This window comes from Strix uralensis, chromosome 1 (assembly GCF_047716275.1).
Source record: "Strix uralensis isolate ZFMK-TIS-50842 chromosome 1, bStrUra1, whole genome shotgun sequence".
In the NCBI taxonomy this organism is placed as follows: domain Eukaryota; kingdom Metazoa; phylum Chordata; class Aves; order Strigiformes; family Strigidae; genus Strix; species Strix uralensis.
The window spans coordinates 32,571,440-32,589,562 of record NC_133972.1 but is presented as its reverse complement, the minus strand read 5'-3'; the positions used below and the strand labels follow the sequence as shown (position 1 = coordinate 32,589,562).

General features: G+C 40.7%; 1 long non-coding RNA gene across 2 annotated transcripts in view; it reads right to left on the bottom strand.

Moving 5' to 3' along the window:
* The window catches only part of LOC141953335 (uncharacterized), a 31,925-nt gene extending 15,337 nt beyond the window's left edge, over positions 1–16,588 (bottom strand). For both annotated transcript variants that reach the window (XR_012631904.1, XR_012631903.1), the window contains exon 1: positions 16,516–16,588. This is a non-coding gene — a long non-coding RNA (uncharacterized LOC141953335). The remainder of the gene's footprint in view (positions 1–16,515) is intronic.
* Between the last annotated feature and the right edge of the window lie 1,535 nt (positions 16,589–18,123).

The window sequence follows — 18,123 nt, the reverse complement described above, 5'->3', positions numbered from 1 at the left end:
CTTTTTGCCTCTTTGACCCTCACTGAGCACTTAACTGACATTTTCACAGAACTGTCCAAAATGACTCCAAGATCTTCTGTGATTACTAATAGCTACTTCACAGTCTATCACTGTTCTCCAAAGCGTACTACTTTGCTTTTATCAACAGCATCAGATGGCATTTTATCACCTAGTTGTGAAATGCAATTTTTCTACACCATTTTGAAGCTCTGTTTTCTCCTCTGAAACTTCCTTTCATCATTCTCTATCAGATCACCCATGAACAATTTGGGCAGCACTGGCTCTAGCATTGATCCCCAGTGATCTCCTTCCTTGTGGAAACTCATTATGTAATTCTTACAGTTTGAGTGAGATTCAGCATATAAAGAAAACATCTCATGTAATTTTATGTGCGGCATAGCCTGTATGGTGCCGACAAGCATGTTTCCCTTAAATCCCAGGTCACATCTGCCAGCTTTGTGCAGATGTCTTGGATATCACAAAGCATCCCAGGTGGCACAAAGTGCTTATTTTTAGGCCACTGAATCCAACTGTTTCCTGTTTCTTAATGAGTTGCAGACTCATATACAGACAATCACATTGCTTAGTTGTTTTGTTCCTTTTCACGTGTTTGTCAAGAGCTGTTTTAGAAATTCAGACCTACCATATCAACTTTTCATATATGCTAGTAACTACTCTAGAAAAAACTCTAATAAATTTGCAAGGGTATGAGATCCTTCTAGAAAAGCAATGATAACTCTTTCCTATAATATCTTATGTGTCTCCTTGTGTGTGTACTTTTTACTGTGCTATCCATAGTTTTCCTGATACAGACTTATTGATCACTAATTCCCAGACCCTCCTGAAAATCTGTTTTATATATTGAAGTCACATTTGCCACTTTTTAATCAGCTGATACCAAGACAGTTTTAGGTGCTATATTATAGACTGAAACAGTTCTACTTCTCCATACTAAATGTTGATGCAAAAATGTTGAATTAATCTGAGCACTGACTCATCATAAATTAATCCATGAATTAATCTGTAATCCACATGCCATGATCAGCCCTTGACAAAAATGAGAGAGAATGTGCATCTAATTCTTGGTCTACAGTCTTTTTGCATTTAAAAGCTATAGCCACACCAGCAACTCCTTCTAGGGTAAGCACGAGTAGTTGGCCAAAAAAAGTTCTGTCCATGTGGTTTGTATCTAGTCCTTAAGCAGAACATGCTACGGTAGCAAATGGATTTTTTGGCCAGCATTTGTACTGGGGCTATACTGCTACTGCCACATCAGCAAAAGGCTCTCACTCCTCACAGACATTTCTCTGCCAGCAAAACTTTTAAAGCATAGGTTGGGCCCACGTTTTAGTACTTTCCCATGTCTGCCTCAAGGGCCACAGCAAAATCTCAACTCTCCACAGCTCTGTGGCCCTGCCCCAGGTTCAGTCCTCTTCCCGCATTTTTTCCCCTCTACCTGTGCTTTCAGAGGAAACCAGCCCCAGCTGCTTAAACATCTGTCTCCCACTGTGCCCACACTGGACACATGCCACCAGCAAATAGGGAAAAGACAATGGGGTATGGATCATATATGTGGATTTTCACTGGTGAGACAGATGTGAAAGCTTCTCAGGGATGTTTAATCCATGAGTCATCACCATCATTAAGAATTCAAATCTTCCTCTTAAGTCAAAGTGTGAATAACTGAATTAAACAATTTCTTCTTTTGTGTAATGAGTAGTAAAAAAAAATAGGTTTACTCCTTTATTGGGATCTTATTTGTCTGTACTATCAAATGCAAAATCTCTCTATTCTGTGCTTCTGAAGACTTTTATTCATAGCCATTCTTCTGGTAAGATACTTGAATCTTGTGGTAATATTTAGACGAGATCAGCTTCTGGCTAAAACTAATGTGTTGCTGTAGATTATTCCTACCCTTAGCCAGTGTCATATCACATAAATGCATTGGGACATTTTCCTGGACTACAATGTCTTTATACGTACTGGAAAAATTACAGAATAAACAAATGGAAAGGCATTCCCTGTGGATGACCTGTGATTTGGAGTTCTCTCAATTCCTTGAGTTTCATTTTCAGTGTGTAAAAATAAGTCCAAGAATCAAAACTATACAACTGTCACTTCCTCTAATGTTCATCTATGGTTACTTATCTGAAAGGAATACAGTGTGTAACATGCCTTCACAAACACCCATGCATCAATACATCCTCCGTTCACATTTGTATTTCATAGCTATGTTGCACAGATCTCTGCCAGTTCTAATGCTATTTGCAGCTTCCAGCCTATGTCCCTTGCCTTCTTCCTTCTCTGCCTTCCCCAAAAGAAGGAAAACCCGAGATGAAAGTTCAGCCATGCTGACTATTCACTAGGCACTTGTGGCTCACCTCTGCCTGGAAGATCCCTGTGCGCAGGGACTAGTTCTGGATACTTCACACCAGATCACAAAAGTGTGAGACAGTGCTACCAAAACACCATACTATTTAATGCAATGGCCTAATTTCCTCCTGCAGAATTTCTCAAATGCTGGGATTAGGGTTACTTCAGTGCTATGCAAAGCGGCAAGAAGTAGGGAGGGTGGGAAGATTAAGAGAGACCAGACCGAATTATGACTACAACGCATGGGAAGTCTTGGGAGTTAGACTGATGAAGAGCAGCAAGTTTACAAGACACTTTTTGTCTTACTCCACCCCTGCAGCACATTTTCAGGGATACATATAATCTTCAAAGGTGCATCCAGAGAGCAAGGCATAGAGCAGGTGGCCAACATCAAGCGAACAGACAGCAGCTCCTCAGACGGCTGCACAGCTGCTTCCCCAGCACAGGCCATGTACAGGGTTGCTGCGGTGACTCCAGATACCCAGGAGAGAACCGGCTCACTTGACAAAACATTGCAATTTGGACAGGAGCATATGGTGCTTCCGGTATTACCTACACAGGTGGTACAACTCTCATTCCCCCTCAGGATTTCAAAAGTCTTTAAGAGTGTAATTTTCACCTGGGGAACACCATAGAAATGCTAGGCTATAGTGGCTGGAACAAAGCATTAGTTTAAGAGCATGAAATCATAGACATTTTTGAGAGTGGATATGGTTGACAGTATGCTATGATAGGTTAAAAAAAACCAAACAGCCTTGATAAGCAAATATCTCTAGGGGGGAGGGTTGAGGATGAGGTGGGAAATTCCAGCTAGGTGGATGCTTTAGCCCAAATGTCAAGAGGAAACCTGCAGATGTTTCAGGGCCTATTTCAACATGCAGAGCTCAAGTAAAGAGTCTATATAACAGATGGCAGTTTCTGAGTCACTAAACATTATTATTTGGCAACAAACTTATGCTCTCTCGACCATTTCTCAAGGGATTCTTGCCACAAACTGCTGTGAAAGTGATGTGTATTCTGTAACATTCAATTGCAGAGTTTCTAAACCAACAAGCAGAGCTCCATATAACTGTAGACACAGATACATATTTAAATAAAAGATCTAAAGTAAACTTGGCATACATCAGCCTGAGTCAGAGAAACCAACGCTGGAGTCCAGAGGTCCACCATTTTCTGTGTATTTCTGGATTATTTACACTTGCACTCATTACCTCCTAACAGATCAGGTTTTTTTTTTTTTTTAAGGTAGGTTTTCAGGAAATTTCAGTAAATATGACAGGGGAATTAAATCTTAAGAGCAGTTTCTGGAACTGAAAGCAACTTTCTCTTTAAGATATCTTTAAAAAAAAAAAAAACCAAACCTAATATACAGGTTGATTCCAACAATGCTACTATCAGCATTACACATCCCACTCAACAAGTGGATACAGGCTCAGAAGACTAGATGATTCAGGTAGGCAAATGCTTCCTGATTTTATTTAGTCCAACTTTGGTGGGATTCAGGTACCAAAACACGTTACAGGATCTGTCCCTGTGTATCTTTGCAAGACTGTTGGAGGCATTACTCTTGGGGACAGGATTAGGAAGTCCCAACTCCAGTGTCATCCTCAGTTTATAAGGCTATAACCTTTTCTCAATTGCATCAACAGAGTTAATAAAAATAGCACACGACCTTTCTGTGATAAGGCTCTATCACAGCAGCCTCCCATAAAGTCAGTGTCCACCCTGCAGAGCTAATAATAGATTACATTCCTACAGGGACATAATTCATGGGGCTGCATGCACAAGGCATGCACCAAAACCTCATAAAGCACCAAATGAACCATGCTCTGAATAAAATCAAACAAGCAGTACACACTGCACAGTGAAATGTTCAGTACAGGCTATCTACATAACAGCTACATATCTTAAACTCAGAAGGAGAGAGAATTGGTAGAGGGTAGGCAATAGCCAAATGATTGCGTAGCACATCTTGGGTGACGAGGTTGCTATTTTTGCCTCTGTAGTAACTCCTTTTGCCTTTTATGCATTTTATTTCTATCCTGTAAGGACTGTTGACTAGGAAGAGAAGGAAAACTACAAACAACAAGAGCAGAGACTATTCACAAGAAAGCAGTATGGTCTGCTTAAATCTAGGAAGAGAAAATGTAGGAAAGGGGAAAGGATGGCTTCACTTAAAGCAAAACAAACCTTCAATGTAATGCAGTTTATCAAGTGAAAGTTTGCTGGATGAAATGCTTCTCTCAGCAATATGTCAGTAATATCTAGAACTGCTCATAATAGAAAGCAAAGTCTGCAACCATCTTTTGTAAACAAAGTTGTTGCTTGTAGGCATGTATTTATCTAGAAAGTGATTACTCCTTTTAGTGTTGCCCTTTAAATTGTCATTTTGGGCACAAACCTGCATTTTTGAAAAATAGAACCAAGGCATCATGTCACATAGAAGAAAAGCATCATGTCCTAACCTGGAAAAATAGGCTACCTTTCCTCCAGGGTTTTGTTTATCAAAACAGGGCGACAGAGCTTTGCAACCTTGATATTGTACACTGATGTCATTGCTGCTACTATATCCTGTTCACTGTGCTAGGTACGAAAAGGAACCTACTCCATCAGTACAGACAGTAGTCGAAAAAAGGAAACAGTTAAAAACCACTGATCCAAACTACAGTCATAAATAAAGAGAAGATGACCCTTGTGAATAATTAGCAGATAGAAACCTTTTGGATTTTGCTTTTAAAGTTCATGTTTTTCCCTACTGTTTGCTTTATGCATACTGCATTTTTATTTGATCTGGTGATGATTCATAGGCAAAAAAAAATTATGGCTGATTCAAGGAGCAACATATCTATTATACAGGTAGCATCACAGCCTAGTCTCCATTGCAAAAGTATATGAAATTAAATCCTGTCCCTTCTGAAATGCACAGGAGTCTATCATTGAGTTCAATAAGGACAGGATTTCAGCCATCAACTGAAGGTATTTCTAAATGGTAAAGCGAGGCAGCCAGCATAAAAACATACTAGTTAATGTCAAATGGTGCTTAGACAGAAGAATTTTATGTTCGTATAGTTTTGCTGTTTGAGGGGCTTGCAATGAAGGCACATTAAATGCGTTTCCAAAGTCAAGCTTTATCAGCTCTCCTTCTGTAACTACGTAGATATGCAGAATTAAATGTCATTAGAGCCAGCCCTTTGTGATCTTTTCTTCTCCTGTAATGTTTATAACGTGTCCCTGCTTAGCAAAATGTCCAACAACTCTAGAGACGTCAAACGTTTTCTGACTTGACTTCATAGAGAAGCACACATGAGATACTCCCCCTAAGGATTTAATCTTGCCAAGCTTTCTTCTGCTCTGTATTTTGCACTCAAATAGTGATGTCCATGTATCTCTACTGGTAGCTCACCTTGCTCCTGAGCTTTGCCTAGAAGGAGTATCAGCAATAGTTCTTCTTGTAGTGACCTCACTTCTTACTATATTTTTTTTTTCCAAAGCCTGCTTTTTTCCCAGCAAGTAGGAAGCAAAACAAAATACTGACTCACAGGCTAAAATAGATCACTAAGTCCAAAGAAACCTTTGAAAGGGATGGGTGTTTTCCTCCCATAAGACAGTGTAATCTTTAGCACATTCTTTTGCAAGTAACACATTCCATCTCACTTTAAGAGAGCAGCAGCGTAAAACCACCTCACCTTTTTTCATCACTACGCATTTTTACAGTTGTTCTGTTACTGCTTCATGTACTGTAAAATGCACCAGTTCAGTCAAGCGCTGCTTCAGTCTGCGTGAAAACAGGCATGAGAAATTCAATGCCTTTCTAGTTTCTTTCCCTTCCAAACTCCCATCAGCCACCATTCCATCTCTTCACAAACAGCATCCAGATGTTAATAAACATATCAAACTTACTGTTTTTCAATGGCAACCTTTCCCTATTCAGTTTTCTCTATCATTTATTTCGTCAACCCTGCAGCCTTTGTTGTTTGCTCATATTTCCAGCTCACCGCAAAATATGTTGTATGAGTATCAAGAGAAAAATTCCTTTAATATGGACCAAAACAATATTATTTGCTTCAAATCCAGGGAAATAGAACCTGCGTTTAAATTTATGTTCATTGGAGCTTCCTCTAATATTTTTCTGGATGGGAATTTAATGTGAAGCATCACTGAGTGTTCCAGTTGGAGTTCCAAAGTGAACTGTTATTTTCAGAGTTCACAATAACAACTAGACTGAGGATCTTTTATATATTTTTTTAAATGTGCTTCATTCAGAGGAAAATAGGTCCCCAGGTCATGAACTATGGATTGTGAATCAATACAGGTCTGATTAGGTTGACAAGTGACAGAAGTAGAATATGCAGCACCTTCCACAGGCTTTGCAGCATCACTGAACACATTAATGCCTCTACATTTAAAAAAAAAAAAACAACAAACTTCTGACAAATTTATGGGCATGCTGATTTTGATTAGAGAAAGGCATTTTAATAGCTATATGGGAAATAGGATAATATATTACAAGGTGTTTGCCACAGTTCCCATAGTTATGTGTATAGTGATAAACAGTTGTCTTCAACCTGAGTTCAGTGGACTCTGGAGACTTGCAGACTACTTCTAAGATTAATAGTAATGAATAAAAGCAAGGGCATCTTTTCTCACTTTAATTCTGCTAGGCAGTCATCCCCATCTCTACTGATCAAGAGTGCTTTAAATAACTGGTACAACCTAAAGAAGAATGAATTAGGTTACTTCCTCCATGGACCTGACAACAATGAAAACTGGCAAAAAGTATTGCTAAAAAGTAGTGGCCTATTTCCAGAGTATTAGGACCGAGGCTGAAACAAGGGGGAGCTCCCCCAGCAATATATTACCGTCTCAGGAAGGCTCCTGCAGAGAACCTGAAAGATTCCAGGTTCTTAAAAAAAGGTTGACAGCAAGTCTGAGGAACCATAGAATTTCCTCAGGAAATCTGAAAACTGCAGATACCAGAGACATTGCAACTTCAAAAACCAGCTCAGGAACTGAGATGAGGTGCAGGTCTGAGCCAGAGTTTTGCTAACTGAATCATGGCTCTCCTGCTGTGTACCCTGCCCTGCAGGGGTGAGGATAATCTTGTTTACTGTCGAAAAACTCACTTGTCTGGCTGCTCTTTGTGCCACAGGACTGAGGCCTGCTATAAAGGGTTAAACCCTTGTCTCCAATTAATATTGTTTAATGAAGCTAATGGGTATGCTGGGCTCGCCAGCCCAAACTGAAGAGCCAAGGGCTTACCCTATTTCAAAGCCATGACAAGGGCTGGCAGCATCGAAGTGATCAGGGAAACATGGAGCAGACAGATTGTAGACAGCCAGAGCTCTCCTGGCATGTGGAGCCATGACAACCAACAAACACTGTCCTTGGGCCTCATGTTCAGATCTTCCCTCAGGGAAATTTGCTGCCAGAGCATGTGCTATTTGTCAACACCCAGGGTCAGAAAGTAGTCTCTATGCCTCCCTGGTGGGACTGAATCAGACCTAATGCTAACCAAAATCCATTCAAACCAATGTTTTTAAGTTCTTATTAAACTCATTAACAGCCTTCCAAAAGTGTTTCTGCTAATCAGAGTAACAGCGCAGCTATTGCTGGTGTCTCCAGGTAGGCACTTGCTGAGCACCAGGACTGTCTGCACATGTGCAGGTCTGCAATGCTGTGTTATATCCTATACCACTATAGCTTATGTCCTCAACATCCATAGGGCTCTCCTGCCCACAGGGAGGCTTGGTGCTGCTCAGGGTCCCACCTGGTGTCTTCTCCCTACCAGGACTCTCGTGCTGTATGCTATCACTGGCTACTTTCCATTCTGAGATGGTCTGTTTTCCAGCTCAAATAGGTTTAAACTGGTTTGGGGTTACCAAACTAGTTACTCGGTTAAGAGTCCACCAGTGGCCTGCATGGGAGCAGAACAAATTCACCTGGAGCAAAGTCCAAGAAGAAAGAAGTCATGGTTCAGCTTTCTGTTTTTTCTTCAAGGACTTTACAAATGAAAGTAAGAAAAATTTAAAGGAAACGGAATTATGTAGAAAATGAGAATTATCATTACAGCCAGCCTCTAGAGCCTCCCGTGAAGTCTGAGACCCATGGGTAGATTTTGCATCACACAGTCCTTGGCTCAGACAAGCTCCAATTCAAATAAATAAGAAAGGAAGGGAAGAAAAAAACAGGGCAAAGAAAGTTAAAACAGAGTAGTGACTGTGCTGTCTTTGACCACAAGCCCTGTGCTCTGCCCCAGGGCAGCAAAGTAGGAGAAGAAAAATCCGAAGAAAATGCCTTGGTTACAATCCCCTCCTCATGCCACAGTTTCAGGGTTGCTATTTGTTTCCCTGTGACCGCATTGCACTTTCCCCAGAAGCTGAGATTTTTTTTTTCCCCTGTCCATCTAGACAAAAACTTATCAGGAACATGAAATGATATGCAGTAGATTCTCTGTTATGACAGGCTAAACAGAAGTCAGTTGTAATGTGAACATGATTATGGGAAAGGCCTCCATTATTTTGGTTTGGGTTTTTTTGGTTTTGTTTTTTTTCTGTTTTGTTTGTTTGGGGTTTTTTTAAATAATCTGTTGTCTGCAGCTGAATATTTGTTCAAGGAAATAATGGGTATAAAGCGATCACTGACTGTATGCAGCAAAGGACCAGATGCTATTGGGTTACACTTCCCTGAACAGGCAGCACTAAAAGTTAGAACACTATCGCCTCAATAAAAATGCAACAAGTTAAACTCCAGGCTGTAACAGTGCAGTCACTACTTAAATCTCTATCCCCATTTGTGTAACAGTGTTTACTACTTTTTCTCCCCAGGAGTAAGATTTCAAATAATTCACTACTCTTCTCATTTGCAGTCTCAAAACTCTGTTCTTTCCAGGTCTTTATAGAAAAGAATCAGACTTTATTCTAGAATCTGATTCTGTTTGCTGCCTTTCCAATTATGTCTTCTGCAAACTTGATCATTTATACCCAAGAAGTAGCTCCAAAGGAACCCCTGTGAGAAAGAGTGTTGAGAGATGATTAGCAATGACTGTAAAAAAATATTCAAGGGTATGTCTCAGATTTTACTTCAGCTATGAGGAAACACTGAACTTCTGTTGTCAAATTAGCATTAGAAACATGAAGAGTCCAGAGACACAGCAAGGTCCATAAGATGCTCTCTAGCTTCATAGAATCATGGCTATAAGCAGGACTTAGGACTTCTCAGCAAGGTAGGCAAAATTGGATATTGCTTCCTGGAATAAAGAGCTTGAACTGGAAGTTGAGCTGTTCCTATGACAGGAAGGACAAATGAAAAAGGGGGCACAGATGGGATGTAGAGCCAGAGAAAAAGACCTGTGAACCTTTGAAACTGGACTATATGCTGTCCTAAAGAGAGAAGGGCAAGGTTAGTGGTCCATAACTCTGAGTGACACCTTAGATACCCTATTGCCCTTCCTTCAGCACAAACACCCTGGTCTTTGAGGGCTCCCAAGCAAACAAACTAGGATTAGGGCAGGGGGGTTTTTGGGGAAGTTTTGGGGGGGGGGGGGGGGGGGGGGGGGATGGGTTTTTTAGTTTGTTTGGTTTGGGTTTTTTTTGGGGGGTGGGGGGTGTGTGCAGGGGTGTGTTTTGTTTGGTTTTGGGTGGGTTTTGTTTTTGTTTTGCTGCCCTGGGCAACTTTGATATCCCAAGGGAAGTTCCTGGCTACCTATTTATGTTGTGTCTGTGAGATGGCTTCTGCAATGAGAAGCAAGGAGGTCCATTAGAGGATTCCTAAAAATATTTTGAGGTATCCATCCAGTTTCTAACCATTACAGGAAGCATCATTGTTTTTATGACCTAGATACATTGCACTGCATTACAACGGTAGTATTATATCACAGTTTGCAAGCTTTCATATACTGCACTTAGGACCAGTTAAATGCAACCTCAGGGATGGATTGGGATTCATCCAATCAGATGGATCTGCCATTGGGATGGATCAACTTGTCTGTTGCACCATCAGTGAAGTCAATTTTTGTGCAAGGCATAACTGAAACATTAAGATAAACTCAGAAGCAAAATATTAAGATAATTAGTTGCCGTGGTGACTCAACACATAACATTTCCCAATATTACACGTCACACATATTCACGCCTAGAATTTTCTTGTTTGAAGTGGAAGGAGAGTAGATGCTCTCCATATCATCTTGGGATCTCTTCAGTGGATGCTCCACAATAGGTCATCCACTCAATTATTAGAAAGTTTTTAAAGATATAGCAAATCTGGTATAACGTCAGGTTAAAATGCAGGATCACAGTCATATCAGGACTAACCAATGCCAAAAGCCACATAAGAATTTGTACAAAAATCTAGAAATTCAATACTTATTTCATGAAATTCCACCACCTGGAATGAACACAAACAGAGAATGAAGTCACTTAGATTGGAAACTTCATATATTTTTTTAAAAAAGCCACCATGATTTGATCAGTTTGCTGCTGGCCTATTTACCAGAACATGTTTGCCAGGAAATTTTAAGCTAGTGCAGTCAGAAGATGACTGTTTACTTAGCTTCTTCACACAGTTACTCTCTTACACACAACTGTAGTAGGCCTGATGCTGAGATATCAGTTCAATCACATATTTAAAAAAAAAAAAAAAAGACACACATTTCTTTAGATCTTTAGAGGTGACACTTGGTATAGCTCCTTCAGCTGTACTTTGACTCCCATTTCAACCCCTCTTGGTGCCGCCTTTTTGGTGCTTGTTGAGCACTGGTTGAAGTTTGTTTATGGGAGAAGGAGAAAGAAGTATTCTACATTGGCAGGAAAAGTCACTTTTCAATAAGTCAGAAGTTGGCCTGCCACGTTCTGCGTGTGAAATTGTTACGTCAGTTCCTTCCTCATTCTGTATTATCTAAATAATTCATGAGGGTTGTTTGGTTTGGTTTTTTTTCCAAGAGTGTGCAGTAATTCTATAAAGGATCATATAAAATATTTATGAGGTTTACATAAAATACACCTGCTGTGTGGATACGTTACCTACCAAGTCTTACCTCAGATGGACTGATTTATTTGGGGTCTGTTTTCGTAAAGTTTCTCAACCTTTCCCACAGTTTCAAGCCACATAATCTTCTAGCAAAGGAAGTTAAGAAACTAATGTCAATGAAGTCTGTTCAAAGCTTTCACTTTTACTGATTTTACCCCTCCAGATATTCATAGATCAAAAATCCTGATCTGACTGAAGCCAGATGGCATGAGTATGCCTAATCCATTGTACTAATGGTTTTGGAGGGGATTACTCAAACTTTTCTTCTTGCTTGCACTGAAAGAAACAAACCAGCACTTAAAATGCACCCAAACTTAAATAATTTGATGTCTTCTCTCTGTAAAAAGACCAATATTAAATAAGTAAACAAACTATGTCATTGAGTGTACGTATAAGGATACCATGAGACAATGACATAAATGAATGAGTTTTGCCAGACCTAAGTTTCATCTCTGTGTATCACTGCTTCCAAAGGGGAACAACTGTGCAGTTATCATTTTGTTATGCTGATGCATTGCTTTTGCTCCTTCTACAAAGTGAAAAGCTAGAAGTTTCACCAACTGAAAATAGTTTTGCTCATAAAAAATGATCATTTGGTTTGTCCACTTCATATTAGAACAAAGAACTTCCATTAACCAAGGGCTTATCAGTACTTCTTGATGAACTGATCTGTCAAGACCAATGTCTTTGGTATCCTTTTGTTATCATCTGAATCAGTGAATATCTTTTAACCTCTGATATCGCACATTTGTTTCCAAAGAAAACCCTTAGATGCATCATTGCATTAAAACAGCAACAGAAGTGTCCTAGAAGTATGGGTTAAGAGTGTGATGATTATCTTTTTCACTGTAACACTTGGTGGTTTAGCTATTCAAAAAATTATTATTCCATGACTAACATAATAATTGCATAATGGTGCTAAATAACACAAAATAAAAACAAAGCTTTCTAACAATGTTTTTGGATTACACTCTCCAAAGTCTGTTAATGAGTGACCTGCAATTTATGAGGAGCTGGGGGAGTAGACTCACACTAGCTGTTTGTCTTAGGATATGAAAGGATAAGAGAGACAAAAGGCAGCTTTGAACAATCAATGCATCACTATTGATAGCTGCACAGAGCCACAAATACACTGACTCCACAGACAGCAGCAGGAAGATTATAGAAACACTGCTGAGCAAATTGTAGCCCACCAATGCCAACCCTCTCTAGCCTGGCAGGCTGTGTGGCTCATTCTGGTGGTGGGCAGGGCCCTATGGTGCAACCAGCCTTCAAATACACTGCACAGCCATTACATACCAGTGAATCCAATGCCGTCAGGAAGGAGAGAATGACTTCAGTCACTTTACGAGCCAGAAATCTTCATGGACCATTTATAGACTATTTGATCCAAGTGGTCATCCTTTTTACGGATAACACATCAAGTAGGATGAAAGAATAAAACCCTCTGTGCACTAGCTGCCTGCTCTTGAGTCTTAAACTTAGACTTCAACTTATAAACACTCTCTATGTATTAATTCTGGGAAATACTTTTGGAACATCAGTCTGCAGTTGGGGTGAAGAAGTACAGATGACTCACAGTTTTTATTGGTTGCGTAAACTTTTATTTCTATTAAAAACTGTTTTCTAAACATGCATTTCATTATTTTTTTTCCTACTTGCTAACGTTGATTTGGCATTGTTTTCATCTGCACCAGAATAACAGTGGTTGTTATTTTCATGGCAGGATTTGTTTTCACATTTTTGGTAATAACAAAATAAGTACTGTTTTCCCAGCACTAATCAGCCCAATTTATCACGATTCCAGAGCTGACAAGTTGTGGCTTCTCTATGGGTACAGTTAAGCATATGCTTTTCAGCTACACATAATATTCATCCTGCCTCTCAGCTGGATTTTACTTACAATATACACCACCTAAATCCAGAACAGCTCCTTGTAACCACAATCAGAATCCAGCCCAGACAGTTAATTCAGGAAAGGAACATAAAAATACCATGATAGTATTTGATGTGCCAAGGACAGCATCATTCTAACATAACTAACATGCTAAATATGGTGGGAGAGAACCTGCAAGTAGGTAAAGACCTTCTACTTCATGCTGCTTTGATAGGTCTCAGCATATACAACTAAAGAGATATGGCACACAAAGTGTATGGTTAGAAGGTCAGCCTCCATATGTGGCTAGGTTTGTCCAACAAGACTCAATACCCTCACCAGGGCACAGCCTGGGACATCCATGCAGGGATGGGGACTGACAGTTCAGTTGTCCTACAAGCCTCCTCCACATCCAATCCAGGCAGCAGCATGTTGCTCACAGCAGCCCACACAGATGAGGTGGGACAGAGGCCTCCAGCCAACCTGATCCAGCCCTCCACCTTGCTCTGCTCAAGCATTAACACACAGACCAGGACAATGCCCTACCTGGGAAAGCTCAAGGCCATTTCTTGCCCCTCTTTGACAAATCCTGCCACTCACCATCATGTGGGAGAGTGTGAAAAGTGGCATCAGTAAAGACACCAGAAGATGGTGTCCTCATGGGAAACAGCCCAGCCTATAGTCTCATTGTGAAGGATCTGTTAGTTTGCACAGGGCAATGGGAATTGGAGCGGTTTCACTGATTTTTGCATCCTTTATGTTCCATGCTACCCAACAGCTCTATTCCATTTTCTGTAGTCACCTGGCACTAACTTTATGTGATGCACCAGCACTTGCATTTCCAACTCAGGCACAAAGCATCTAAAAGCTGCAGGTATCATCTGCTCCTCACTGTGCCGTGAAGACTTGCTACAGGTATCCACAGCTTCCCTTGCCCCACTGCGTAGTGGTTTGAGGTTACTCTTGAAACATAGTTCACTGCCTGCCTTTGACTTTGCTCATGCTTGAGGGGGACCAGCTTGTTGCCTGGTTTGGGGCTCCTATTTTCTCTCTTCCAGGAGTGCACCTTCCCCACTACAGCACAACCATGCCTCAGCTCTGCATGCTGAGGCAAATATTGGGAGCAAAGAGATCTGCTTTTCAGTGGGTACACTTTATTCTGCAGGGGTTTTTTTAACATAATATTGTCTTTAAATACTTGTGGCATGATTAGAGAGCACAGAGAAAGAGCAGGACAATTGCTGTCTTTCAGCCAGGAGGCCAACTTATCTCAGTATCTTGTATCAGAAATGGGGGCTAAATACTACGGTGTACTTGTAAGCCGATTTTAAATTTTGGAGGCTTACAACTTAGAAATGCATTAACTCTGGCCATTTTAATTCCTTGCCTGCCTGACACTCTTGGAACACTCCTGTAGTTTTTTTTCAATACTAAGCCCTTAGGCTTCCACTAACTAAGCTGGAAATTGTGTGTGGTATTTTGACTATTTTATCTATTTAGGTTTTATCTATTTAAGTGTATTTAGGTTTTCCAAAATAGCTGGAAATAAGAATTAAATGAATCTTAGATGTAAGATAATGAATAAATATTCCAACTCATGGACTACAAGATTTGGTAACAATTCTCAAGGGAATCACAACAGTTTGAAGCAAAACAAAGCTTATTAGTCCTCTCCAGGATTCATCAGCTGGGGCCACTCTGATTACATTGAGCAACAGGTAAGGAAGGAAAACCAGTGTTATGACGGAGCTGACAGAAAGGGAGCCAATCTTCTTTACTCCTCAACTTTAGTCATTACGCCCATTCCCCCTTTCATTCTCTCGAACTAGTAATCAGCCATGTCTCATAACCCAAGAATGAAGCTGCCCTACAAACATATTACACACTAATAAAGGAATTCATATTTTTCCCTCATGTCTAGCCTTCTATTTTAGGAAGTTGGGTTTGGCTTTTCCCCCCACCCCCCATTCCAGCAATATTTGTCCCTGCTTTTCCCTTCCCAGTTCCTTAACCCTATTTCAATGGAGGCTCTTGCCACCCTTCTCACCCTTGCCTCTTGCACACCCGCCTCTTTGCACTTGTTCCTCTAATTATAGTTCCTACACTTTTCCCTAAAACAGGCTGGTGTGAACCAAGTAATAAGCAGCATTGCCTTAAATGCAAAGACAACATTTAACAAAGTAAGCGGACAGGAGGCAAACTCCAAGGAGACAAAATTGCAGTTACACAGCCCACACTGAGGAATGTCTCCAAATACTCATGAATAAACAAGATGTAAGGGAAGCAAGGGCATTCAGTCACGAAGATAGATGAAGTAACAGTTTCTTCTTCTCAACTGCTTGGCATTTAATATATCAGTGAGATGGCAGCAAGCCTTGGCTTTAGTACAACTTGAGCCTGCAAGGATAACAGTTTGTATTTCTGCCTTGCGGGTGCCACATTTATGCCTTGTCAAACAGTAGTGTGGGAACATTTGCAGAGTTTTGCCTCCAGACTGAAGGAAGCAAATAATTGCATGCAATTGTCAGAGACATTCCAAGGTTACACTAGTAAACTCACGTACTAATAGTATTTATTGTTTTTCTTTCTCTAAATGAACACCAATTAGCCTTGCACTTTGCTGACAAAACCTTCCCATTCTGTTCAGAATAGGATCTTTGAACACGCTTCTTGTGTTCAGTAATACAGCTCCTCAACATAATGTTACGTGCCTCATTTGAGTCATGGTGGCTGAGTAAAGGGTAAAGATCCAACACTGACATTTCGTCTTCTCTTACAGTTAAGCAGTTATGAACATGGACAAGGCAAAGGTTATGAAATTAAGGCAGAATTTACCACCTCACCAGAATCCAGATGGAGGAAGCTTTCTTCTCAGAGTATGAGTTAACAAAGATATATGGATTCAATTAGTCCCTGCCCAATATGAATGGTGCATAGTTTACCTTTGTGTCAAGCCACCTTGTAAATCAGATAGCTTTACAGTCATCTGCCTGTGAGTACCTTAGCTGCCATTCTTACTGCCTGCCACCATGTTTTGTCTATTTACACAGTAAGAAACAAAGGGGTTTTTTTTCAGTTCCTATGTCCTTTAACTTTTTTGCTTTGGAAAGAAATTCAGTGAGTTTTCCCATCCTTCTCCCCCTGCACCTCCCATTAGAGGAAAGAAGAGGGAGGGTAAGAAAGAGAATATGAGAAGAACAGCAGAAGGGAAAAAAGTTAATGTCTCAAGCATGTCCTCATACCTTTAAAATGCCAAGAAAGGATAACTATTTCCATTTCACTTCCCTCCTCCAGTCTGAAGAACTCCATGGGAGAGGAGATGATGACTGGCTGAAAGCAGCAAGAGGTATATCATGAGCAGCTGAAGCAGGAAACCTGACAGTATCTAAAATGTCAGAAAGGTTTCCTCTCTCAGTGAATTGGAAGTTGTTATGTAAAGCCCAGCCATTTCCTTCTCCCACTTCGCTGCTTACAGGGAGTGTTACCCCAAGTTGCTCTACATCAAGCTTTGGGGAAAGTGTTTTTCTCCATTGATTCTCCAGAGGTGTTTACTTGTGGCCATATCTAAATACTGGTCATGCAAGTCATGCACCACTAGCATTAGTCACTCTCCCTTCTTTTGTTCCCTAATTGATCCAAGGAAAGGAAATGAGATAAAGGCATGTCACCAACAGTTGTTCACTGAGTGACAAGACCTTTGGCAAATTCAAGTTGAACATGAGTCTGGTAGGGCAAGAATTTTATATGAAGATTCTCTGCCAGGACATTCACAAGACAACATGAAAATGGATTTTGAAACATGTAGAAGCATTTACAGTAACTTAATCTATAGTAATAAACAAGTTATGGCCAAGACATAAGCCTTAATAACTGGCACAAGATCATCTTGTAGCATTTAACTGACTAGCATAGTGACTGGCATGGTTTTAGCCTTTGTGAACCATAATTCAAGCTATGCTCAGACAGCACAGGTCAGGGAGCAGTCCTTTTAGAGAAGGTGGCCAGAGGTGCACGACACCTGGTAGCCATGCAGCTGGGCCATACCTCTCTCTCTCCCACAGGGACTGGCTTGTGAGATTTAATAGTATAGACATACCTGTAAAACTCTGGGCAGGAATATCACCAAATGTACAACTACTAAGAACTGTTCCCAGAGAGCAAGGCCTATTAGTGAGTGATGCTGCATAATGAATCTGCAAAGGAGACATGAAAAATGTGTTCCATGGCATTCTTGGCATGATAACGCTGGCAGTTGAAAAGCTTGTTGTAGGGGAGGGTGGGTGTTTTTACCCCTTTTCCCCTAGACTCCTAAAAAAATCCAGGTGAGATGCAGACACTTTATAGTAAACTTAAATCAACAGGCAATACTTTTTTGTTGTTAGTTGCCTTCTGTGGTTCACAGATTTCAGAAACAAACTTAGGTGGAAAAGTCACAGCCGTAAATCAGTAGATCTACTTCTCATTACAAACCACCACTTCTGATATTAGAGGTTGAATCCTGCAAATGGTCTGTCCTATAACAAGAAGCAGCCATGAGTCCTTCTGCTCCAGAAGGATACTTTGGAGTGAGTTTTTTTCCCAGAGCAGCACCTTGTCTGGAGATCCAGAGGACACAAGTACACCCAAGGCAATGCACCTGGCATGACTCCCTAGTACCACCATGACAAGTAGTGTGCTGTGCCCTGTAACACACCTGGGACAGCAACAGAACCTCCCACAGTCACTGCTTCCACTTTTGCTCACTTGCACTGATACCAGGGAGTTTGCCACACTGTGTCACCAGAGCACTAGCTGTCCCTTGTCAGATAGTCTTCTCAACCCTGAGATCAGAATGCAGACACTGTCTGGTA